Raw genomic sequence first — 27,706 nt, forward strand, 5'->3', positions numbered from 1 at the left:
GAAAACGTGATGTGAATTTTATGGTTAGGAGTACTGTACAATATTGTTGTTTTAAAATGCCCAGTAGGAAACAGCTAAATACCGAACATGTAATCAATTACTGTTTTCTAGGTGTATTCAGTAGTTGTTTTGTTAAATAATTTAAGTTTTCTTGATTTAGTAAGCTATTTTGCATGAAAAACTTTTTTATTCAAGCTGTAGTACAAATAGTTCATTTTGGGGGTGACTTTGGGCCATATAAAAGCAATGCAATCAGTACGAGAACCCTACAAATGTGAATTAAAACAACTGAGAGTATTCACATTATTTTATGAATAATACGGTGTAATATTTTGGAAATAAATGTTAGATTCATGCAAAACTAAAATAAATGCATATCAGCTTCTAGGTAGATAATACAGAAATTTTATTTTCGTCTTTTGAGAATCCTAGATGGAGTTATGTTTAAGGGATGGCAGATGTATTGTATTGGATCCTTATTCGTTTACAATGAATGTGGTCAAATTTTCAAGTTTGTTTGTCTGTGATGTTATTTCCAATGTCACCCCCTAGAAGGGGTGAAATTAGGCCAATATTAATTAAGCTAAATCATTGTCAAAATTAAAGTTGAAGCATTTATACTTAAAACAATCCTAAATAATATCAAAATGAAGGTGTCTGCTGATTTCAACATTCATTTGGAGCTAAAATATTGTTGGAAAGACCTTCAATGGGATGGACTTTGCAATTTTGGCCCAATGACACCCCCACTGACGGTAAACGGATTGATTCAACGGCAACAGACCCGGCAACGAATAAAGGACAACGATTGGAAAGTCGAATCTTGGACAGTGAGAACTTTGAATGAACCCGCACGTGTTGGGCTCCTGGCTCGTGAACTGCAGAATGTCGGCGTTAATGTGGCCGCTATCCAGGAGATACGCTGGCCCAAAACTGGAGAACGCGAATTCCGAGCGGTGGATCCCATCGCCAACACTTCATTCAAGTACCACATCTACTACAGCGGCGGCGATAAGGCAGAACGAGGAGTTGGCGTTATAGTGATCGGGAAGCAGATGAAGCGAGTTATTCGGTGCAAGCCGATAAGCGACCGAATCTGTGTGTTGAGGATGAAGGGCAAGTTCTGCAACTACAGCCTGATCAGCATCTATGCGCCAACGAACGATAAACCCGATGACATGAAGGATGAGTACTATGAGAGCCTTGATAAGGCCTACGGAGAGTGCCCAAAACAAGATGTCAAAATAGTCATCGGAGATGCAAATGCGCAGATCGGCAGAGAAAGTTTCTTTCGGCCTGTCATTGGAACGGAAAGCCTTCATTCTGTTACCAACGATAATGGTCTGCGCCTTGTGACATTCGCTGCTGCTAGAGGGATGGCAATCAGCAGTACCTACTTCCAGAGCCGTAGCCCTTGGCAAGCACCCAGATGAACATATTTTACATTTAAAGAATCACGCTAAGCCAAATAATTAGAAATGGCATTTCAGATTCCTAACAGGAATGCTGCATAAATTTGTTCAAGAATCTTACAGTATTTTTTCCTCTATGATTTTTTTTAACTGAATTTTGTTTTCGAGCATACTTTTCAGGAATTTTCAAATGATCTATTTTACCAATTTTGAGCGATTAAATTGGTTTTACTGGAATTTTCCAATAATTTTATCAAAGGTTTCTTCTGAAGTTTGATCAAAATATTTCCCAAAGGATCTGTAATCCTGGATTAATACCAGGAGGAGTTCCTGAAGAAATTTCTATATGAGTTTTTGTTGGAATCTCTGGAAGAATTCTTGCAGGAATATCCGGTGCATATTAAAATCCGGGAGACATTTCAGCAAAAAAATCAAATGGAATTCATGGAGTAATTCTTGCAGGAATTCCTGGAATAGTTCGTAAAGAAATGTCTGAAGGAATGCTTGTAAAAAAATATGGAAGTTTTCTAAAAAAATACCTGGTATGTTTTATGAAGAAATTCATTGCGACATTTCTGAAGGAATCAATGGAAGGCTGTCAAAAGAATACTTTGAAGAAATTTTGTATAAAATCAATGGCAGGTTTTCCAGTGGAACACCTAGAGAAATTTCTGAAGAAATTCCAAATTTACTCAAGTAATTTATGAGGAAATACATGAAAGGTTTTCTAGGGAATTCTAGCAGAAATTTATGGATCAATCTATATTGAACATGGGACAATTTCGGAAGGACTCAATGGATGATTTTATAAGCGATATGAGAGATATCTTCTATTTAAAAAGATTCATCAAAGACTTTCTGAAGGAAACTTTTGGTAAAATTTCTAAAGAAATCTATGTACAATTATCTAAAAAAAAACGGGAATAATGTTTGAAGGAATTCTTAGAGGCATTTCCCTGGAGGAAAATCCCGGAGAGATTTTTGAAGGAATCTCTGCTGAATTTTGCTGAAAATTTACAAATTTATCCCTAAAAAAATATCTACCGAAATTTATTAAGGAAACTGTGAAAAATTGTCTAATCAAATCCTTGGGGGAATATCAGGAGGAATCCTTTCACTCATTTCTGAATTAATTCCATAATAACTTCCTCAAGACCGACGATTGGAAAGTTCAGCGCCCACCAGCTGACGAACGAAAATGGCCTACGCCTCATCGATTTCGCCGCCTCCAAGAACATGGCCATTCGTAGCACCTTCTTCCAGCACAGCCTCCCGTATCGTTACACCTGGAGATCACCACAACAAACGGAATCGCAAATCGACCACGTTCTGATTGATGGACGGCACTTCTCCGACATTATCGACGTCAGGACCTATCGTGGCACTAATATCGACTCCGATCACTACCTGGTGATGGTTAAACTGCGCCCAAAACTCTCCGTTATTAACAACGTACATTACCGGCGGCCGCCCCGGTACGATCTAGAGCGACTGAAGCAACCGGATGTCGCCACCGCATACGCGCAGAATCTCGAGGCAGCGTTGCCGGACGAGGGTGTGCTCGATGTGGCCCCTCTAGAGGACTGCTGGAGTACAGTGAAAGCAGCCATCAACAACGCAGCCGAGAGCACTATCGGGTACGTAGAACGGAGTCGACGAAACGATTGGTTCGACGAGAAGTGCAGAGCGGTTCTGGAGGAGAAGGATGCAGCGCGGGCGGTTATGCTGCAGCATGGAACCCGACAGAATGTGGAGCGATACAGACAGAAGCGGAAGCAGCAGACCCGTCTCTTCCGGGAGAAAAAGCGCCGCCTGGAAGAAGCGGAGTGCGAGGAAATGGAACTGCTGTGCCGTTCACAGGAAACACGCAAGTTCTACCAGAAGCTCAACGCATCCCGCAAAGGCTACGTGCCGCAAGCCGAAATCTGCAGGGATAAGGACGGGAGCCTCCTGACGGACAAACGTGAGGTGATCGAAAGGTGGAAGCAGCACTTCGACGAGCACCTGAATGGCGAAGAGAATATAGGCACGGAGGACCAAGGCAGCGGAGGAAATGACTATGTTGGTGCAGCAGAGGACGGGAACGAACCAACTCCCACGCTGAGGGAAGTTAAGGATGCCATCCACCAGCTCAAAAACAACAAAGCGGCTGGTAAGGACGGTATCGCAGCAGAACTCATCAAGATGGGCCCGGAAAAGTTGGCCACCTGTCTGCACCAGTTAGTAGTCAAGATCTGGGAAACCGAACAGCTACCGGAGGAGTGGAAGGAAGGGATAATCTGTCCCATCCACAAGAAAGGCGACAAGTTAATGTGTGAGAACTTTCGAGCGATCACCGTTTTGAATGCCGCCTACAAAGTGCTATCCCAGATCATCTTCCGTCGTCTTTCACCTAAAGTAAATGAGTTCGTAGGAAGTTACCAAGCCGGTTTCATCGACGGCCGGTCGACAACGGACCAGATCTTCACCGTACGGCAAATCCTCCAGAAATGCCGTGAATACCAGGTCCCAACGCATCACCTGTTCATCGACTTCAAAGCGGCATACGACAGTATCGACCGCACAGAGCCCATATAGCCGAGGCGGTAAACGCACGGGTATTCAGCATGACCATGCTGAGGGTGACGGGTTCGATTCCCGGTCGGTCCAGGATCTTTTCGTAAAAGAAATTTCCTTGACTTCCTTGGGCATAGAGTATCTTCGTGCCTGCCACACGATATACACATGCAAAATGGTCATTGGCAGAGGAAGCTCTCAGTTAATAACTGTGGAAGTGCTCATAGAACACTAAGCTGAGAAGCAGGCTTTGTCCCAGGAGGACGTTACGCCAAGAAGAGAGAGAGAGACCGCACAGAGCTATGGAAAATTATGGACGAGAACAGCTTTCCCGGGAAGCTGATTAGACTGATAAGAGCAACGATGGACGGTGTGCAGAACAGCGTAAGGATTTCGGGTGAGCTATCCAGTTCATTTGAATCTCGACGGGGACTACGACAAGGTGATGGACTTTCCTGACTACTATTCAACATCGCCCTGGAAGGTGTTATGCGACGAGCCGGGCTCAACAGCCGGGGTACGATCTTCACGAAATCCAGCCAATTTGTCTGTTTTGCGGATGACATGGATATTATTGCCAGAACATTTGGAACGGTGGCAGAACTGTACACCCGCCTGAAACGTGAAGCAGCAAAGGTCGGACTGGTGGTGAATGCGGCTAAGACAAAGTACATGCTGGTAGGTGGGACTGAGCGAGACAGGACAAGCCTTGGCAGCAATGTTACGATAGACGGGGATACTTTCGAGGTGGTAGAAGAATTCGTCTACCTCGGTTCCTTGCTAACGGCTGACAATAACGTGAGCCGTGAAATACGAAGGCGCATCATCAGTGGAAGTCGTGCCTACTATGGGCTCCAGAAGAAACTGCGGTCAAAAAATATTCACCCCCGCAGCAAATGTACCATGTACAAGACGTTAATAAGACCGGTGGTTCTCTACGGACACGAGACATGGACGATGCTCGAGGAGGACCTGCAAGCACTCGGAGTTTTCGAGCGACGGGTGCTAAGGACGATCTTCGGCGGTGTGCAGGAGAACGGTGTGTGGCGGAGAAGGATGAACCACGAGCTCGCTGCACTTTACGGCGAACCCAGCGTCCAGAAGGTGGCCAAAGCCGGAAGGATACGGTGGGCAGGGCATGTTGCAAGAATGCCGGACAACAACCCTGCAAAGTTGGTGTTTGCTAACCATCCGGTTGGTACAAGAAGGCGTGGAGCGCAGAGAGCACGATGGGCGGACCAGGTGGAGCGTGATCTGGCGAGTGTTGGGCGTGACCGAGGATGGAGAGCTGCAGCTGCAAATCGAGTATTATGGCGGCAAATTGTTGATTCAGTATTATCATGAATTTGATGTGAACTAAATAAATGAATGAACTTCCTCAAGACATAACCCAGTGATAATATTCAGGTATTTTATGAAACAAAAGCACTGTGATTTTGAAAGAATTTTGATTTTGCTTTGCTCATTAAGAACTCTAAACTAGTTATAAAAAATAGTAGATAAATTCCTAGGTAACGTTATGATAAATGTTCAAAATAAACTAGAATAAACAAGATAAATTTGAGAACACGGAAAACTAAAAAACATATTATTAATCTTAGATACTGAAAATAGTGAAACCTTGATAACATTCCAGAAAACAATAGCATCATCCTGATTTCCTCTAGCCTTAGACCATTTCGGCGCCCCTCTGAGGCTGGCGCCCTTGGCGGAGGCCAACCTGGCCAACCGCACGCTACGGCTCTGCCTACTTCGCACGTAAGAATATCCGAAAACACACCTGGCGACACCAGAGTGGTGACACTTGCTCCCAGATAGACCACGTGCTGGTCGACGGGCGACATTTTTCGGACGTCATAGATGTGAGGCACTTCAGAGGAGCGAATATTGACTCGGATGTACCTTATAGCAGCAAGAATCCAGACGCGATTACCCAGCGTCACGAGTTCAAGAAACAACAGGACGATGCGTTTCAATATCCAGCGCTTGTCAGCCGAAGGGGTTGCTGCACAGTACTATCAGAAGCTAGACGAGAGGATAGGAGAGACCAACAGATCTGGAGATGTCAACAGCTTATGGGGAATTATCCATGAAGCAGTGACAACAACAGCGCAAGAGGCGATTGGTACCGCTCAGCGACGCCAACGTAATGGTTGGTTTGACGAGGACTGCCAACGAGTGACGAACGAAAAGAATGCCGCCAGAAGTCGAATGCTAGTGGCCGGTACCCGGCAGAACAGAGAGCGGTACAGGGTTGCAAGAGCAGAAAAGAAACGAATCCACCGCAGGAAAAAAACGGCGACACGAAGAGAGTGTTATTGCTGAAGCGCAGGAAAGTATGGACAGGAACGATATGCGGAGGTTTTATGCAGGCATGGAAATAATCGTTCACAATTCATTCATTTCGAGCTCTCTCGCAAACATTCTCGCGGAGCGAAACACAATCCCAGCAAGCCTGTACATAGTGTGTTACGCACTCAGGCGAATGAAGGGGATAAAGCAAATACACGAAAATTATGGCAGCGTTCATCGTTGTTCACGTTCACCCGTTGAATTATTCGGTACGGGACTGCAATCGCAAGGCGAATGTCTCGAAAGGATCACACGTGAATGCATTCCTTCAATCGCGGCGATTCTTTCGTTTCGTTCGTCGTACTTCTGCTGATGCTGATGGTGCTAGTTTTTTCTATCCCATATGTTGGGGGCGTTGGGGGTATTGATCAATTGCGTGTTTTAACTTCAGTTTCGAGGCTAATTAGGAAATCATCTAGTATCGATGGTAAATATGAAAGGATCTGTAGATTTCCATGTAACTTGAAATCAGGCAATTTTACTAGTGCATGGGGACAACATCGCCAAACGTACATTAATATTTATTTGGGCTTGTAGGAAAGATGGGCTAATTATCTGATTCATTTACATTACGTTCGCCTGTTTTATCACAGTTAAATTGTGATTTGGAACATGTGTAACATTTTGAGTCTGATTTAGGCAACCAATATTATAATATAACCGGAAAATAAATTATGAAGCTTACATACTTAACAAAGGAGAGGAAAATCAACCGCTATGTTACCGTGTTTGAATAGATCATGAGAATTATTATTCTGGTTTATTTATGTTTTTAATGTTAATCAAGGATTTCACTAATTGATCAGTTTTGACAGTTAAATTTTGGCCAAGGTGTACAGGGCAAACAAAAATATTTGTCACTCTCAAAAAACAAATAGGGGCAAACTGAATCAAACAATAAGCCGAAATATATTTGTCAAAAGTGGTCAAATATTTGTCGTTCAGGCAAATCAGGCTCGAATCTGTGAGTTTGATCCTCATCACGGGCCCGCCCGTATAAAAATGAACCATTAAATCCATTGTGAAAACTGTATAAAAACAATAGAATCTTATGTTAACAGTGATTTCTATTGTATATGTATTGTGAAGCACATTCCAAAATTTCATTTGCTGTAACGATTACAATAGGTTAACATTAGATTTCATTGTAACATTAGTTTCTATGGGCATACAGTAGATTAACATTAGATTTCATGGTAACAATGTTTTCTATCATTTTGATGGGCATACAGTAGATCTACATAAAATTCAATTGTTATCATTAAGTTTCATATCGAATGCCATGACACCAGATGAGTGCCATGGAGTTTGGTCGATTTTGCGTAACACTCACACTCTTTTGTGTTATACATTTTAAGCGTGATTGTTTTGATTGCAAAATTTCAACTCAACTTCTTCGGCTGCAGTGAAATTGATTTCTAATTTGTAAGTATAATGACCTCGATATTTCTCTCTAAATTACGGATATCACCAACCAAGATCTCGCCCAACAGGTAACTCATCAAGGAATGCTGAACATGAACGAAAATCGAGAGAGAAATCTACGCCAACAGCAAACTGGAGCGGTTGAGGGTTGATGTTCGACGAACTGCACACCGCGAGTCGCCCGCAAACGTTCGACGGTTGAATTGCCACCCGGCACCGTGAATCGCTAAGTAAATACCTACGGTTTTGTTTCCGTTCTGTGTTTCAGTATTTGATGTAATTCTGATTTTAGGTTGATCAAACTTCCGGACGCCATATAGTATGGATTTGCCATTGGGAATATTGCGCCACCACCCGAAGCCAATAAACCGCGCATTTTGTATCTTCCCAGGCGAATCTGAGTCTGGCTGCACCGATGCAGCAGGTGAAGGACGTGCAGGATGAAGGATGAGTCTCCGCCCAGCAACCATGAGGAGGTGTCAGCAAGAAGGTGCAGGATATAGCGGCCGTTAAGTATGCCGAACGGATGGCAAGGGCGGGATGGAATGACCTCGGGAATGATGTATCAGTGCTGTGTGTTAGGACATTCCAGACGCATCCCAGATTCCGCCGAAGTGGGGTGCCTCGGGTGGGTTAAAACACCACTCGATTCCGGCGTCGCTTGCTCGTCGGATGCCTTCTTGAGTTTCGTTGGTCTCTTCAGTAGATTCGCTGCACCGACAAAGTTGGCCCCGTTGTCGGTCCATACGCTCGTTGGCTTGCCTCGCCGACACACAAACCGGTCAATTGTTGTGGTTAACAGCACGCTGACGATTTCGAGGTGGATCGACGGTCGAACGATTGTTTATCGAAATTTATCGAAACCCCAGCTACCATATTAAAATCGTCTTTTGCATTTGGACTTGATTAGGACGCATTGATGGATCTTCAAATATTGATTCACTTTTTAAGCCTGGAGTGCATGCATGCGACTGATTGAAATTCGTTAGTTTTATTTTCTTGTGGATTTACTATAGAATTCAACACAGTTTATGATTGTTCTCCAAGCTGTAATCTGTCGAGTGTCTTTAAATGCTATCAATGGTTAAGCCTGCTGTAATGTTACATTTGTACCTCATCACCCACTTAATGCAACTACATTAGTGGTCTAACAACACTAGCGCGCTCGGCTCGGTTCCATCATGCCGCTTATAGTGTTGCCACATATAATGTTATGTTTGCTAAACCCAGTTATCTGGCTTGTGGGGCATGGGAGCCTAAGCTACAACCATTAATGCAGTAAGACAATACTTCAAATTAAACAAAAGTGATCTGAATATTTAAAGATTTATTGAAAATATAGAAGCTTTCGTAGCCAAATTTTAACAAACTTGTTCTGTGAAGATAGTTATGTTTTGCTTTCTTTTGGGGCTGATTTTCCTGTTTATTTCCTTATTATCACAGGGTTATATAGCACCATCTTGTGCATATGAACGCTTTGAACAGTCTTATAATATAGGTTCGCTCTTAAAGACTGAAATGCATGCATACTATGGAATTGAATTTAATCATTTTCTCATGGATAAACTATTAAATTCGACGCCATAGTATGCTGTATTCTGCAAGTTGTAGTCTATCGAGTGTTTTAAGTGCTACAAAAATGGTAAAGCACGCTATAATGTTACTTTTGTACCTCATCACCCACTTAATGCAACTACATTAGTGGTCTAACGACACTAGCGCGCTCGGCTCGGTTCCATCATGCCGCTTATAGTGTTGCCACATATAATGCTATGTCTGCTAAACCCAGTGATCTGGCTGGTGGGGCATGGGAGCGTATGCTTCAACCATTAATGCAATTAAACATCACACGATTTACAACATGAGTGATCCATATATTATATGATTGTTCAAGCTAAGAATATGTACTTAAAAGGCAGCTTAATATATGTAACCTTCTAGTCTTGCTTCTAGTCCAAATGTATAGATACAAAATGTGGTTTACTTAATTTGCAGTACAACAAGAAACCCATTTCAAAACGTCTAACATTCTTGTCAAATTTGACTGAACAATTTCATTTGATAACATTAAGTTCACAACAGAAAACAATTACCAAACCATTGAATCGAATATTCGATCGTAATAAAATCACTGCTCAAAGCAATACGTTAATTGTACTTTTAACTAACATTAGAATCTTATGTATTACAATAGAAAACCATTCCGAAACAATTGAATGTAATGTAAAAACAGCTTAAAATAATATGTTCGGTTTCACAATTGAAAACAATTCCTAAACCATTGAATCGATTGTTGTACTAGTAATGAAATCACTGTTTAAAACAATAAGTTTACTGTTCATTCCACTGTTTTTAACAATTCTAAAACATTAGAATCTTTTGTATCACAATAGAAAACCATGTTTAAACAATTGAATTCAATGTTAAAAACAATACAAAACAGTGTGTTCTTTATCACAATTGAGAATATTTCACAAACCATTGAATCCAATTTTGAACTAGTAATGAAATCACTGTTCAAAACAATTCATTTACTGTTAATTTCACTGTTTTGACAATTCAAAAACATGAGAATCTTCTGTATCACAACACAAAACCATTCGTAAACAATTGAATTCAATGTTAATAACAGTACAAAACAGTATGTTCTTTATAACAATAGAAAACAATTGACAAACCATTGAATGAAATGTTGAATCAACAATAAAATCACTGCTCAAAACAATACGTTTACCATGCATTTCACTGTTGGCAAGAATTCGAAAACATAAAAATCTTCTGTATCACAATAGAAAACCATCCCCAAACCATTGAATCTGATGTTAGATCACAGTTCAAAACAGAATGTTCTTGGCATATTTAACTGTTCAAAACAATACAAATACATAAAAATCTATGGTATATTTTATTCCACGTATCGGCATTAACAACATTTCATTAACATTAGAATTTTCTGTTTTGCGAAAAAAGTTGTATGGAAAAAAGGCTTTTTTGTATTGTTACGATACTTAATAACCTATATAATTCAATGTGAAATGCTCATTCACATTTGATTCTATTGTTGAAAACAATTGATTCTATTGTTTTTTTTATTGTTATTTTAACATTGAATTCTATTGTAAGAGCATTGTATTCAATGGTACTGTTACATAAGAATCCTATGTTTTTCTATTGTATTTTTTATCCGGGCGGCGGCGCGATAGACATGCATGAATTCAAGTACGGTAGAAATATTTCCTGATAGAAAGCTATCATCATGATACATGGTACAATAGTAGGTATATTTAACCGAATCAACCGTTTTCGCACCGCACCATCTGCCAATGTCACTGCCAGTGCCAAGGTCAATGCATTTTCTCCCTTTACCCTCACATGACCAAGGAAGTATAACACGAATAGACATGCTTTACATGCTTTACATGCTCCCCATCTAGCAATTAATTAAGAAAACGCAACAAACCCGCAAAATAATATTGTCATAACAATCACGCGAATGCAATCTTTCATTCGCACTGAATCTAAAATTTGATTCGTGTGTGAACGTTCGCGCAAAGATTCATTGAATCACGGCCCACCCGAAAAAACACGATCGGCATGATTGAATTTCTTTGGTGCCATTCTCTTTATGCAATCTTTCTTTCTGCAGTTCATTTGTATTGAGACTCGGTGGAGTTCATTGCAACGGTTTGATCCAACCGTGAGCGAACGATACAAAGCAATCAAAACAAAGAACGCAATTGGCAAGATGAATCTGAGTGAATGAATTTTCCCGTGCCTGGTTTTATGCAACTGTCAATGGCGCGCGGCACAAGAATGCGCCAGTGCCCGCCATGTGCAATGACCGGGAAAGAAATTTGCTGACAGACAAAACAATGGTGGCAGCCTGGTGGAAGGAGCACTTCGAAGATTTGTTGAATGGTAGTAGTGAAGGAGCACCCAGGAACAGGATTAACATAATGGATGACAGTCAAGCAATGAAACCACCAACACTGGATGAGGTTCAAAAGGCCCTTAAGGAGCTGAAAAACAGCAAGGCTGCTGGGAAGGACAAGATCCCGCTCGAACTTCTTAAGCACGGAAGCGAGCAGCTACATCAATCAATCCACCAGATTATTATAAAGATTTGGGAGGTTGAAGAATTGCCCACCAGTTGGTTGGATGGCCTCATATGCCCAATCTACAAGAAAGGGCACAGACAGGAGTGTGCCAATTACAGAGGGATTACCCTTTTAAATTCGGCGTATAAGAAACTGTCGCGTGTCCTGTTCAACAGACTGCGACCTCTTGAGGAGTCCTTCGTCGGCGAATACCAGGCTGGTTTTCGTGAGGGCCGATCAGCGATGGATCAAATGTTTACCCTGCGGGTGGTCCTAGATAAATTTCGGGAATATAACTTGCAGACTCACCATCTGTTCATTGATTTTAAAGCAGCATACGATTCAGTGAAAAGAAATGAGCTTAGGCAGATAATGTCAGGACATGGTTTTCCGGCGAAACTAATTAGGCTGATACGCGCAACGCTGGATGGATCAAAATCAAGTATTCGAATCGCGGACGAAGTGTCTACGTCGTTTATGACCTTGGATGGATTGAATCAGGGGGATGCTCTTTCAAATTTATTGTTCAACATTGCACTCGAAGGAGCGATTAGGAGGTCAGGCGTGCAGAGGAATGGCTCTATCATCACACGGTCGCACATGCTCCTCGGTTTTGCGGACGATATTGATCTCATCGGCATCGATCGTAGGGCAGTAGAGGAAGCTTATGCTCCTCTGAAGAGAGAGACAGCGAGGATAGGCTTGATGATTAACTCTACCAAGACGAAGTACATGATAGCGGGTAGAGACAGAAGCAGGCCTAGTGGTGTTAGTGCTGAGGTAGTGATTGATGGGGAAGTGTTTGAAGTTGTTAAAGAATTTGTTTATCTTGGAACACTTGTGGCATGTGACAATGACGTTTCCTGTGAAGTGAATAGGCGTATTGCAGCTGCGAATAGGGCCTTTTACGGATTGCGTAGCCAGCTTAGGTCCCGTAACTTGCAAATGCTAACCAAATTCGCTCTGCATAAGACGCTGATTCTTCCGGTTACCCTCTACGGTCACGAACCGTGGACGTTAGAGGAGGTAGACCGAAAAGCTTTTGGAGTTTTTTGAGCGCAAAGTGCTGCGGACAATTCTCGGTGGGAAACAAGAAAATGGAGTGTGGCGCAGACGCATGAATCACGAGTTGTACCAAATGTACGAAGATGCGAATATTGTGAAACGTATAAAATACGGCAGACTTCAGTGGGCTGGACACGTAGTGCGAATGTCGGAAGAAAGAATAGCGAAAACAATATTCAGCAGAGACCCCGGTAGAGGTAGGCGACTTCGTGGGCGGCCGCGAACTCGCTGGCTGTACGCGGTTGAAGAAGATCTACGATCCCTAAACGTTTGGGGAAACTGGAGGAACATCGCCCAAGACCGACGAAGATGGTGCTCTACTATACGCTCGGCGTTAGAGTAAAGTTACTTTGTAGCCGACAAGGTATCAAGGTAATATTAACACACTTTGGCCGAATGACTGATCACATACCCCAAGTAGGGTAAATACAACGTAAGTCAAGTTGTCTAGGTCAAAAACAGCGTAGCATTTATGATTCACGGTGCAAAACATGAGTCACCTTGATCTATTCCACGTTCAGCACATCTCTCTTCTACATGCTACAAGTTCTCTTCACCTAGTCCCTCAGCTTCACCCCCGTGATAGAGTTTCGACCAACCGCATTCCAACGCTAAAACAACATTTTCAAATTTATTTGAATTTGTCACGCTTCCGTGGCGATATTTGGATGTTATTAAATATTTTCCTCGTCTCGTTTCGTCGTTGTCCGGCGAATGAATAAGCCGCGTGACTTCCACCGTCACATCGGATGGTGGTGGCTGCTAGCCTGGTCCGGTCATCGGTCGCCTCGCGTCAGAAGGGGGACGACTCGATGAATCGCCCCGTTTAATAACCTGTTATAATTTTAGTGAGTTTACGAAGTTCTCATCTTTTTTGTTGCGCCTCTGGGTGGTGCTTTTTATTCTTCCTGCTATGATCTGGCGTGGTTTGATCGTTCATTAACAAAAAATATCGGGGAGCAACTTTTATCCACTTTTTTTCCATTTCATTCTTTTTTGTCTGCGTCTGCTGAATGCGCGATATCTCTTGCGTCTAGCATTTAAATTCATTCATTCCGACCATGGAAGATCCTCCTTCTGGACAGTCATGATGAAATTCTGAATTTGATCAAATAAATTATAAATTTAGGGTGATTCAAGCTAATCTCCGATGCCACCCAACTAGCTCAATCACCACAAAAAAAAACGAACCTAAGTGAGAAATATTTGACCGTAATTATACCTCCAGTCGGGGCGCAAACATATGATTCACTTGTCCCTGGTCCGCTGCTCTGTTTGGCTCAGTTTTTCGGCTCGACGCGCGGGTCTTTTGTGGAACTGTTCACACATGATACCAACCGAACACGCCCGCCCGTTTCGGTCTCTTTTGCGTTGTTTGGTGTGTGATAGCAATTTATCAACTTCAAAAGCAAATTAGACCACCTACTAATTACCGTTCACACCCATTACAACCACTTCCCGCTGGGGTCCTGGGCTGGCGTTGAAACCTGAAACTGTTTTAGGGCATAGTGTGGCTAGACAAAGTCCGACAGTTTGTTGGTCAGACTTTTCAACCATTTACGAATATTCATGAATGAGATTAATTGATTAGCTAGCCGCTGAATGACATTGTTGCTGAAATAATTCACGGAATTGATTCGTTATGAGCTTCTGATAACTTTTCCAACACGCGCCCTGGTATACCTTATTCTTACTGTCCGGAGGGTCCCCGAGGGTTTGCAAAAGACCCCGGATAAGATTAATTACTTAATAAAGTTATTAGCAGCGCAGCAGCAGCAGCAGCAACAGCAGACACACGCAGGTCAGGTCGAAGACGCTTTTTGTCTGGGTCTTTACCGGGCCGTGTGTGGTCCTCCGGAGCGGCTTGGCGGCCTCGAGAGTCGAAACATCATTAGTTCCTAAAAGTCTAATATTCTTCGCGTGAACCGATCGCACCTCCAATCTGTTGAAATCTACTCGAGCCTACCTGGACCACGTTAGGAAAAACCATTCTTCGCTTCGACCCAAGGTATGGCAATTAAATCGGGAGGAGCGAAAAAAGTGATCTGACTCAATTGTGGCCTCCGGGGAACCTTTTTTCCGTGGCTCTCGCTTTCGGCCGGGTTAAAAGGTTTTTTGTTTCCTCCTCGGGTCTCGTAACGAATCGAATCGAACCATGTGATGCAAAACTCTCCTTTTGTGTTGATTTTCATATCCCTGTTCTCTCGTCGGACGGAGCCAATTTGGCAGGCCTGGCACCCACAACGGCGGCGCATCTAGATGTGTGGGGAGGACCGGGTTGGAATGGTTTATTTTTAATTTCTGGAAAGGAATTTTGACGCCCCTCTTTGGGAGACGCCCGATCGAGCGGGGTATAATTAGAGGCATAGAGGGATTCACAATGGCAAAGAAGACCATTCATCTGATGGGTTTTTGGAGATGATCCCAGGTATCTTAATTGATTGCCCTCGTCGTCAGCGTCGCCGAAGTAGTAATCTGCGCCGGGATTTCGTTGTCTATCAAATTGAGTCATTTTGTGCGTTGTGGTGGTGAGACATTTCAGAGATGATGAAGCCAACCAGGTCGATCTTGTGGCCTGATTTTGAGCGTTTTTCGTGGTGTGAGTTATCAATTAGTTCGGCTTGATTCATCACGATGATGTCAGGCATCGATAAGAGGGTGAGTCATGTGGGCTAGTGTAGGTTCACTGAGTTTTTTTTTGCAAGAATTCAAGCACAATGGTATTGAATATATAATTGAAAAATCATAACTGACACATTCTACCGTGACGTTACAACGTTTTGATGCATTCGTAGTCAAATTTTCCACTATAACTCATGAAAACGAGCGTAAACCTTAAAATAGTTTTTCATATTCGGATTACTTGTAAAATTTCTGATATATTTGACTTATTGAACATTTAGTTTTTATTAGAAAAACGTGTTAAAAATGCGTATTTGTAGCGTGACGTTACAACGCGCTAGAATCCGACCCTCTCTAACGCGCTATCAACATCTTAAAAAATCTGCTCGGATTTTTATGATATTCTGATTTTTTTTCCAGCATTGAAATTTATTGGTTTGTTCTTCAATTCAATGGAACAAAACATTTAAATTTCGGATTTGTTTTTGGATAATCGACTTTTACATTTCGTGACGTTACAACGCCCTTGCAGTTTCAAACAGGGTTCTGCTCGCGTTGTAACGTCACGAAAATGCACATCATGTTAGAATCAGAATAATCAGCAAAATTTACCCAAATTAGTGAATACATCCTTGCATTATCTTCACTGCTTCAAGGGGGACTTTATTCTATTGAAAGTCCGTTTTGTGATAAATGGCTCGGAGGGCCAAGTTATTGCTATCAGTAGTATGAATCTACGCATTCGTAGTCAGATTTTTCACTATAATTCATAAAAAACGACCGTAAACCTCAACATATTTTGTCATATTCTGATTCCTTGTGAAATTTCCGATATGTTTGACCTGTTTAACATGAAGTTTTCATGCGTATTTGTAGCGTGACGTTACAACGCGCTAGAATTCGACCCCCTCTACCGCGCAATCAACATCTTGCAAAATTTGCTCGGATTTTTATTTTAAACTGAAATTTTTTTCCACCATAGAAATTTATTGGTTTGTTCTTCAATGCTGTGAAATAAAACATATACATTTCGGATTCGTTTTTGGATTTTTAAATTTCGTGACGTTACAACGCCCGTTTAGTTTCAAACAGGGTTCTGCTCGCGTTGTAACGTCACGAAAGTGCGCATCATTTTAGAATCAGAATAATTAGCCAAAATTGCCTGAACTTGTGAATATATTATTGCATTATTTTCACTATTCCAAGAGCAACTTCATTCTATTGAAAATCCGATTTGTGATAAATGGCTCGGAGCGCCAAGTTATTGTTATCAGCAGTATGAAAACTCCTTCATGAAGGTTAATGGTACCCATCTTTGGCCTGGTACCATCCATATTCATCTAATTTTGTCCCAAAGACTAAACCGTTGATATTCATTACTTCGCACCGCTAGATATTTAGATTTTGCAGCATAAAACAAATCATGCCGTCGAATTAAACATTTTTTCAATAATTTGTCATTGATGTCATTGATTCAATTAAAAACGCTTTAAGATGTGCGAGCAATTATTGAGCCAAAGACATACCTGAGGATCTGCATACCACTTAGGGGCATCAATTTCTGTGATTGCAGAGACATATAGACCTAATTCTGACAAAAAAAACATCCTATATATGTCAGAGTCATAATTACTTAGAGAGTTAGTGTCTTTGGCAAAGTTGTTTGATAAGTCAAAAACTTACAGCTGATTTACTATTGGATGTGGGATTCCGACACACTGGGCGACGCTAATTAAAAGTTTACAATAGTTTACAAACGATTAGAATTCCTCAAAAAAATTTCAACAAATTTTGACTAATTGAGAAACTATTTTTGGCAAAATTTTTGGGCACTTTATAAAAATCTTGTACCGACTTTTCGAACCCTCTAAGCAGAATACCCTCTTCGAATGAGTGTAATCAGTTCCGTACCTTTTAATTCCGCCCTAATTGCTTATCCAGGTACACATATTTCGACTACCACTTGTAATCTTCCTCAGTGTCAGTGGATAACTGACACTGAGGAAGATTACAAGTGGTAGTCGAAATACGCGTATCTGTCAAAGGATAAGCAATTAGGGCGGAATTAAAAGGTACGAAACTGATTACACTCATTCGAAGACTTTATAAATAGTTTAAACCTGTTGAATATTTTTTGAATAAATATAAAGTGCATGATTTTTCAAAATTTCAACTACCACTAGTCAGTTCGAAACTTGAACCAAACGGCTTTTAAAATGAAAATTCTTGACAAGATAAACAACTTTTCCAAAGACATCAACATTCTAAAAGTCTAAGTCTAAGTAATTAGAGTCCTGAGATATATGAGTTTCAATTTCGTAGGTGTTGCGTCTTTTTGTCGGTGATTCTTGTTATATCAAAAATAGGGTATTGCGCCACTTGGGCGGTGGCTTCTATATTCGTCTGTTTCCAACTATAACTCAGTCAATTTTGAATTAATTGACTTGAAATGTTGTACACGGTTAGATGCTATACCTATCTCACCACATTCCAAAAGTTGTGTCAATTGGTTCAAATATGACTGAGTTATAGTGGGAAACAGACGAATATAGAAGCCACCGCCCAAGTGGCGCGATTCCCTAGATGTAACACTGACGTAATATCCATTCCATATATTTCAAGATCCTAACTATTTAGACAGTTGGTGTCCTCGACAAAATTGTTTGGCTGGTCAAGAACTTTCAATTGATGAGCCGTATGATTTCAAATCCTTCCACTAGAAGGCGCTAGAGGGCATACACATTTTTAGTTTTACTTATCTTAGGATCGTGAATAATTGGAAAGATGGTTGCTTCATTAAAGTTGTTTGGTAGATCAAGGACTTTCAGTTTAATAGCTGTATGGTATTAATTTCTGCCACACAGTGGTGGTAGTTGCAAATTTTCAAAAGCATGCAAATTTTATCAATTACCTAAAACACATTCAACAAACCGTAACATTTTATAAAATATATCAAAAATTCTCAAATTTTGACTAATAGTTTCTCATTTTGTTATCTGTAATTTCTACAAATTTGGACTTGATTGGTTAGCTCTACCCAAATATGGAGCGCTTTAAGCAGAATCATATTTTTGACCGTCGTTCTTTTAACTCTTATATATTAGGAATAAGTGAATCAAATCATATGAAATTTTGAAAGTTAAGAATTATCTATATGATCTTTGATTACCATTTGATTTGTCCAAAGTAAAAAAAAGTTGCAGCTTGTAGAATACTTTTCAAGAAATTCTAATCCCTTTACTGCTTTTGCAAAATAGAAACTAACGTCTTCTAGTGGCAATATCTCGCATCTATTGGTAAATCAACTGCAAGTCCTTTACTTACCAAACAACTTTGCCGAAGAAATCGTATTTCTATGTAGTAGGGATCCTGAGATGTATGACTTTTATAATTTACTAGCTGTCCCGGCAAACGTCGTACTGCCTGCCTACTGCGTTTTTGACATGCAGCTCCATAGGGACGTCCCCGGCGAAGTCATCTGTATGGGAGCCCCCCGTTCCAGGGACCGGAGAGGTTCCGCACCAAGCTAAGAACCTTCCTCGGACCCAGAAATACCAGCATACAAAATTTCACACCGATCGGTCCAGTAGTTTTCGAATCCATAGCGGTCAGACAGACAGACAGACAGACAGACAGACAGACAGACAGACAGACAGACGGAAATTCATTTTTATATATATAGATAGATAAGTTCTCTAGCGCCGCCTGTTGGTGGAACTTTAAATCCAACTATCCATCAACTGTAAGTCTTCGACCAACTTAATATCATTGTAATTTTGTCAGTGTTTCGTCTGTTGGCTACTGATATCACAGAAATTTTCGGTTTGAATGGTATTTGATTCCGATTAAAAAATTTTACAATATCACAGTACAATAATTGTAATATTGTAATATTGTAATTATTACATCGTAGACTTTGGCCAAACACATCTCCCCCGTCCTTCAAAAGTCTACGTAGTTAATGAACGGGCAATGGTACGCAATTTTTAAACGATATCTTGAAAAAGAGCTCATACACAACGAGAACGAAACTGTTTTGAATGTAGAACTCCAATTTAGGAGCCGTCCAAGCCAGAAAGATTTGGTCTTTTCCACAGAACTTTTTTTCGTGACGTTACAACGCAAACTTCAACCAGGTGAAACTCAGGCTTCCGTGAACCGATTTTCTTTCTTTTAGTCTCATTTGAAAGATCTTTTCGAGTACAAAGAGCATACAAAATTTCATATTTGTAACGTTTTTCGTGTTTGAATAATATTTAAAAATGTTGATTTTTCGTGACGTTACTACGCAATATAAACCCATACTATGATCAGCCATATTTCAGAGTTGTATTTCTTCCGATTAAAAATCTTTTTATGCTAAAAAAATCTACACACATTTATCTACAAATAATGGAAGACTTTTGAAAAATCAGTGTGTTGGTGTTTAAAATACGACAGTTTGGATGAAAAGTGTGCCTAAATGACTTAAAATCACGATTTTAATGTTAATCTTAATCGTCGTTCAATTTATATTTATTGTCATACTAATATCACGCCGAATACATTTTTGGATGGCAAAAGTAATGTAGAATGTGATAAAAATGTCAAATATGCCATATCTCAACTTTGAAAAATTGGTATTGATGATACGCTCCCCGTAGAATGTCGGCACTGCAGTCTTGGGCAATTGAAGTTTTATATTTTTTTCAACATTTCGACTCGTGTTAGAGTCTTCTTCAGAATTATCCCCTGAAAACGACTCTAACATGAGTCGAAACGTTGGGAAAAATCTAAAACTTTCGTTTTAATTCCTCAAGACTGCAATGCCGAATTAAAGCTATGTTCATTTAGAATCCGCAATGACAATATCACGTATATCTTAGGGATGGAATAACAAACATAAAAGGTGAAGCCCTCAAAACAAAGGTTATTTATTGTACTTTCATGGAAAAATATCATTGAAATTATTTATTTTTATTTTTCACACATTTTCTCACTTTTTCAGTGTTGACCTCTCTAAAAATCTGCACAACGGTGGTAAATTTTAGCAACAACCCCTTCCGCACGTTTGTTCAACAATCAGGTCATCTATGCAGAGTCCTGAGTGCCTTGACTAGTCTGACTAGGATCCCGAAGAAATATTGCCAAACTTTTTTTTTTATTGCCAAATGAGGGGCAATTCAGTGAATTAAGAAAACGCGAAATTTGAGTGTTTTTTCGTTGATAAACACTACCCATCTGTGACGATACCACTGAACGTCTCCGGCTGTCATGGCAGCTCATCAAAATAGGTAAAACCTCTACATATCCCATGTGTGCGTTTTTAAAAAGCAGCACGCGATTCTTGAGGCTGACATCCTTGTATGAATTGGTTCTCATCATCTTGTTGCGAAAAAAAAACATGCCCAGAGTTCGAACTTCTTGCCAAATCTTCAAATTCAAAGCAGATTTATCAATGAACCCAAGCTTTTTTCTTCCGAGGACTGCAATGGTTAACAATCTGAAAATACATTTCACTCGTTGCAAGAAAATCAATGAAGGACGCGTTAAAACTGCCTATATTTCATCCAAGATTTTTCCTTCTTTGAATCATATGCTGTTCTTTCTAGTTATTCGGATAAAGGGAACAGTGGCATGGTCACTTAAGTTCAACATTCAACTTTCAGCCAAACGGCATTCTCCCAAATGACATTCGGCCAGACGGCATTCGGTCAAATGGAGTTTGGCCAAATGATCACCAACCTTCTAAATAGAAAATTTAATAAGTTTTTCTGAATTTTCTTTAAAAACCAGAAAATACCCTTGGAATTCTGTTGGAATAAATCTAAGCATTTACCTGTAACTTCTTAAGGCAAAACTAGAAGCTTTTTTGGTTTTTCTTTTTTTTTGTTACATAACGGAGAATCGGTTTTTTATACACATGTAGGGGAAGGATCGAGGTATCTCCTGTTTTTTTAGTTAAAGGAAAATATTTTTCATTTTTTTTTTAATTTTGTTGAAAAATTGATTTTGCAAAATCGAAACGCATATTCCATCAGAAAAAAAAAAACAATAGATACCTTGATCCTTCCTGTACATGTGTAGGAGAACCGATTTTGCAAATATTGCTCCGTCATTTAATAAAAAAAAATTAAAACCAAAAAATGAGGAATTTCATCCAGTTTCGCCTTTTGGCGAAACTGGAAGCATTTCCTCCATTTTTTCAGTTTTTTGATTTTTTTAAAAAATAACGAAGCAATATTTTCAAAAATGGTTTTCATACACATGTAGAGTATGGATCAGTGTATCCATCCATCTGATCCATCCTCTGCATGTGTACGGAACCCGATTTTGAAAATATTGCTTCGTTATTAAATAAAAAATCAAAAACCAAAAAATGAGGAAATGTTTCCAGTTTTGCCTTAAGGGAGTGTCCATAAATGACTTTTTTTTTATTCCCTTTTTCGTTTGTTTTTGCTCCAACTATTTGCGGCCAAAAAACTGATAGCATTTCATTTACATATCTCTACAGATGTTCCTTCAGTCAGAGATTAATCTAGGAAGATTCAGGAATTCCTCTAGGAGTTTCATCGTGATTTTTTTTTAGAAGATCTCTTAGGAATTCCAACAGAAGTTCTTTCAGAGATTACTCCTGGAGTTCCTTCATGGGTTCTTTCAGGGGTGCTCCTGGATATTTTTTATAATTTAGTGTTTCATTCAGAAGATCCTTCAGGTATTCCCATATGTACTTAAAAAATAGTCTAGGAGTTCCTTCAGGGATTCCTACAAATGTTCCTTTAGAAATTATTCCAGGATTTCATTCAGAGATTCCACCAGGTGTTTCTTCAAGAATGCCTCAAGAGTTCTGATCAGAGATTTCCCCTGACGCTTATTTAGGGATGTCTCTGGGAGCTCCTTCAGGGATCACTCCAAGAATTCCATCAAGGGTTCAAACATGAGGTTCTTCTGGGATATCTCCTGGAATTTTCGAAACCCACGAATTTCTTCAGGATGCCTAAAGGAGATTATTCAGAGATTCATTCAAAAGTCCTTTTTAGGGATTTTTAGGAGTTTCTTCATGCATTCCTACAGTAGTTTCTCCAGGAATTTTTACCGGAGTTCCTTTGAAGATTCCTACAGTATAGTAGTGTTTTTAGGGATTGCTACAGAAGCTCCTACAGTAATCTCTCCAGGAGTTTTTGTGGGACTCTTTCCTGGATTTATTTTAGTAGTGCTTACTGGAGGATCCATGGATACCTTCTGGAGAATTTAAGGATTTCCCTCGAAAGTTCTTAGGGAATTTCCGCAGAAGATCATTTTCGAATCATTGATCACCAATCGAGCTATTACTTTTTTCAGCAAATTCTGAACATAGAAATTTCACACAGATTCCTCCAGGTATTCCTCCAGGAATTCCTCATTAGTTCAGGAGTTCCTTCTAAGATTCATTCAGGAGTTCTTTAGGAGTTCCTCCAGGGATCGCTCCATGATTTCTTTCGGAGATTTTTTCATGAGGATTTACGGATGCCTCCAGGAGCTACATAAGAGATTTTTCCAGTAGTTCCTTCAGGAATTCCTACAGGTGTTTCTTCAGGGATTCTCCTAGAAGTTTTTTTCAAGAATTTCCTAAAAGATGTATAAGGCATTGTACACAAATTACGTAACACTATAGGGAAGAGAGTCTTGCGTAGCATTACGATCTACGATCTGTCGGTTTTAGCGTTACGTATGTTGTGATTTATGTCTTATCAGGCATACCTCAATGATTTCCTTAAAGAATCTCTCATTGAGTTCTAACATTTTTTTTCTAGATTTTTTTTGCGGTGAAATTTTCAGGATTTCCTTCTGAAATTTATCCAGGAATTCTTTCAAGAATTCCTCCTGGAAATCTGTTGGAGATTCCTCCTGGAAATCGTTTTCGAAATCCTTCCCTCTTCCTGGAAAGATTCTGCCAGGAAATTTTCAAAGTATCCCTCCTGGAATTCGCCTGGGGATTTCTCTTGGACTTCCTTCGGGGATTTCACCTGGAACTTCTTTCTGGAAGTCTCTTGAAATTCTCATGGACTTTCTTTAGGGATGTTTCCTCGAATTCATTCGAGGACTACTTCTGGAATTCTTTCAAAGGTTCTTTCTGAAATTCATTCTAGACCTCCTGGACTTTCTTCGGGCATTTCTCCTTGAATTCCTTTGGGGATTCCTCTTGGTATTCCATCGGAAATTGCTCTTTAAATGCATTCGGGAATCCTACGGGAATTTCACCTGGACTCCCTTCGGGGATTCCTCTTGGACTTCTTTCGGGGATTTCTCCTAATCTTCCTTCGGGGTTCTTTCTGAAATTCCTTCGGATATTTCTCCTAGATTACCATCAGAGATTCCTCCTGGATTTCCTATGGGGATTCCTCCTGGAATTCCTTCGTGGGGTTCTCCTAGAAATCTTTCGGGGATTCTTCTTGGAAATCCTTCGGGAGTTTATCCTGGAAATCCTACCCTCTTCCTGGAAGGATTCCCCCAGGAAATCTTTAAAGTGTCTATCTCGGAGGTCGCTCTGAGACTCCTCTTGGAGTTCCTTCGGAGATTCCACCTGGAAATACTTCGGAGATTCCTCATGAAATTCTTCAAGGATTCCTCCTGGATTTCCAAATTGCTCTTTAAATTTATTCGGGATTGTTGCGGAGATTTCTCCTGGACTTCCTTCAGGGATTGTTCCTAGACTTCCTTCGAAATTCCTTCTGAAATTTTTTTGTACATTTCTCCTAGATTACCTTCGGGTATTTCTCCTGGAACTTTTTCGCAGATGCCTCCTGGAATTACTTCAGAGAGTTCTCCTAAAATTAATTCGAGAATTCCTCCTGGACTCCCTTCGAAGATTCCTCCTTGAATTTCTTTGGAGATTCCTCCTGGATTTTCTACGGGGATTCCTTCTGAAATCCCTTCGAGGATTCCTCATGGAATTCCTTCGGGGATTCCTCCTGGACTTCCTACGGGGATTCATCCTGGACTTACCCATGACGTCCATGACGCCATCAGCGCACAGCTCCAGCGGTTACTATGCAAAACCATGTTGAGAAGTCGCGTTGGAATCCCAAACAAACCCGGAACTATTTGTGATGTACATTTCCTTGACTTCCTTCTTTATACCTGTCACAAAATGCAACGAATGCAAAATTGCCATTAGCAGAGGAAGCTCTGAGAAACAGGATTTGCCCTACTTGGGACGTTACACCAAGATGAAGTACGTAAAAATGTTCAATTATCAGCCTCTTTCTATCATCAGATTTCCTAAAACGTAATAACCAAACTTGCAAACTCGGCAACTGATGATGTGATGGAATTGAGCACTGTGGGTTGGACTTCTCTTCACAGGTCGTAACGGTTACATATAATCGCCATCATTACAATGAAAAATGCACGAAAAGAACAAAAAGAAAAATATATGACTCTACACTGACCATGAAGGCAATTATTCATTTTTCCACTATTTTCCATTTCAGCCACTCGCTGCTCCGCCTGCTCATACATTATCTGCCTAGACGAGCCACACAGCTTGTACTGAGCAGCCATCTCCGATGTGGCTTCATTTTCCTACACCATAAATTATAATCAAGCAATAAACACAAGCCAAAAACCACTTAACAATGAGTAAAACGAGTAAGAATTACATGTTTATTAAATAATAAAAGCTCGCCTCGCCATTCATCTTCGCGATGCTCGTCGTCGATTCGATGACCAAAACTAGCCACCAACCACTGGCTGGCACTGACCGCCTCGGAAGGTGGGGGAGCTTTTCATCGCATTGCTGTGCTACTGCTTGCTGCTGTGGTGCCGTGGAGGCAACAACCATCATCGAATGGGGTCGTTTTTCTCAAACGTAGCAACTTTCATGGTTGGTTAACTGATTTACCCATTCAGCCATTTACCCACCTTTCTTCAGACGCAACCAATGCAATGGTAGGTAATAGCGATGAGGCAGACAAGAACGAAAACAACAAACGACGACGACGACGACGGGGGGAGTCATTTTCCACGGCGCATTGTGTCTGGGAGGGGGCAATTAAAATGCGAGAAAAAGCTTCCAAATTATATGCTTGCTTGGAGCTGGACGACCACCATCAACGAACCAAATGGTAGCGGGCAGAGAAAAGTAACAACTCCGGACAGCCATTTCAACGGTCATTAAACCGTGTTGCTGTCTGGGTTGATCGAAAAAGGGGTCTCTTTGTTTTGGAGAGGGCCAAATAAACTGTGCAATTTTAACGATAAAACTTCAATTTTTGTGTGGAATTGAATTACATAAAAAGAGTATGTTTGTACTTCGGTAACAAAAATAATGTCGTTTCAAACTACGGACTACGCAAAAACTCCATAGAGGAATCCCTAGAGGAATCTCTGAAGGGATCCCTGGAGAAATCCTAGGAGACATCCCTGTATTAATCCCTAGAGTCATCCCTGGAGGAATCCCTATAGAAATCCCTGGAGAACCCCTGGAGGAATCCCTGGAGGAATTCCTGAAGGAATCTTTGGAGGAATTCCTGGAGGAATCTTTGGATGAATTCCTGGAGGAATCTTTGGAGGAATTCCTGGAGTAACCCCTGAAGGAATTCCTGAAGGAATCCCTGGAGGATTCCTGGAGGAATCTCTGGAGGATTCCTGGGGGAATCTCTGGAAGGATTCCTGGAGGAATCTCTGGAAGGATTCCTGGAGGAATCTCTGGAAGGATTCCTGGAAGAATCTCTGGAAGGATTCCTGGAGGAATCTCTGGAAGGATTCCTGGAGGAATCTCTGGAAGGATTCCTGGAGGAATCTCTGGAAGGATTCCTGGAGGAATCTCTGGAAGGATTCCTGGAGGAATCTCTGGAAGGATTCCTGGAGGAATTCCTATAGGAATCTCTAGAGGAATTCCTGGAGGAATCTCTGGAGGAATTCCAGGAGGAATCCCTGGAGGAATTCCAGGAGGAATCTCTGGAGGAATTCCTGGAGGAATCTCTGGAGGAATTCCTGGAGGAATCTCTGGAGGAATTCCTGGAGGAATCTCTGGAGGAATTTCTGGAGGAATCTCTAGAGGAATTCCTGGAGGAATCTCTGGAGGAACTCCTGGAGGAATCTCTGGAGGAATTCCTGGAGGAATCTCTGGAGGAATTCCTGGAGGAATCTCTGGAGGAATTCCTGGAGGAATCTCTGGAGGAATTCCTGGAGGAATCTCTGGAGGAATTCCTGGAGGAATCTCTGGAGGAATTCCTGGAGGAATCGCTGGAGGAATCCCTGGGGGAATCTTTGAAGTAATTCCTGGAGGAATCTCTGGAGGAATTCCTGGAGGAATCTCTGGAGGAATTCCTGGAGGAATCTCTGGAGGAATTCCTGGAGAAATCTCTGGAGGAATCTCTGGACGAATCTCTGGAGGAATCTCTGGAGGAATCTCTGGAGGAATCTCTTGTTTAATCTCTGGAGGAATCTCTGGAGGAATCGCTGGAGGAATCTCTGGAGGAATCTCTGGAGGAATTGCTGGAGGAATCTCTGGAGGAATTCCTGGAGGAATCTCTGGAGGAATTCCTAGAGGAATCTCTGGAGGAATTCCTGGAGGAATCTCTGGAGGAATTATTGGAGAAATTCCTGGAGGAATCTCTGGAGGAATTCCTGGAGGAATCTCTGGAAGAATTCCTGGAGGAATCTGTGGAGGAATTCCTGGAGAAATCCCTGAAGGGATCCCTATATAAGAATCCCTAGTGGAATTCCTGGAGGAATCCCTGGAGGAATCCCTGAAGGAATCCCTGGAGGAACCCCTGAAGGAATCCCTGGAGGAATCCCTGGAGAAATCCCTAGATGAATCCCTGGAGGAATTCCTGGAGGAATCTTTGGAGGAATTCCTGGAGGAATCCTTGGAGGAATCCCTGGAGGAATCCCTGCAGGAACCCCTGCAGGAAGTCCTGCAGGAAGTCCTGGAGGAATCCCTGGTGGAATTCCTTGAGGAATCCCTGGAGGAATTCCTTGAGGAATCCCTGGAGGAATTCCTTGAGGATTCCCTGGAGGAATTCCTGGAGGAATCCCTGGAGGAATTCCTGGAGGAATCGCTGGAGTAATTCCTGAAGGAATCCCTGGAGGAATTCCTGGAGGAATCTTTGGAGGAATTCCTGGAGGAATCCTTGGAGGAATCCCTGGAGGAATTCCTGGAGGAATTCCTGGAGGAATTCCTGAAGGAATTCCTGTAGGAATCTTTGGAGG

The 27,706-nt window shown here is 41.2% G+C and overlaps 1 long non-coding RNA gene across 1 annotated transcript; it reads left to right on the top strand.

The window, feature by feature from the left end:
* The first annotated feature begins 7,676 nt into the window (after window positions 1–7,676).
* LOC115256685 (uncharacterized) lies at window positions 7,677–9,891 on the top strand. The gene is made up of 3 exons (XR_003892759.2): window positions 7,677–7,745; window positions 7,814–7,975; window positions 8,038–9,891. It is a non-coding gene; the product is annotated as an uncharacterized LOC115256685 (long non-coding RNA).
* The last annotated feature ends 17,815 nt before the right edge of the window (window positions 9,892–27,706 follow it).

This window comes from Aedes albopictus, chromosome 2 (assembly GCF_035046485.1).
Source record: "Aedes albopictus strain Foshan chromosome 2, AalbF5, whole genome shotgun sequence".
NCBI classification, from domain to species: Eukaryota; Metazoa; Arthropoda; class Insecta; order Diptera; family Culicidae; genus Aedes; species Aedes albopictus.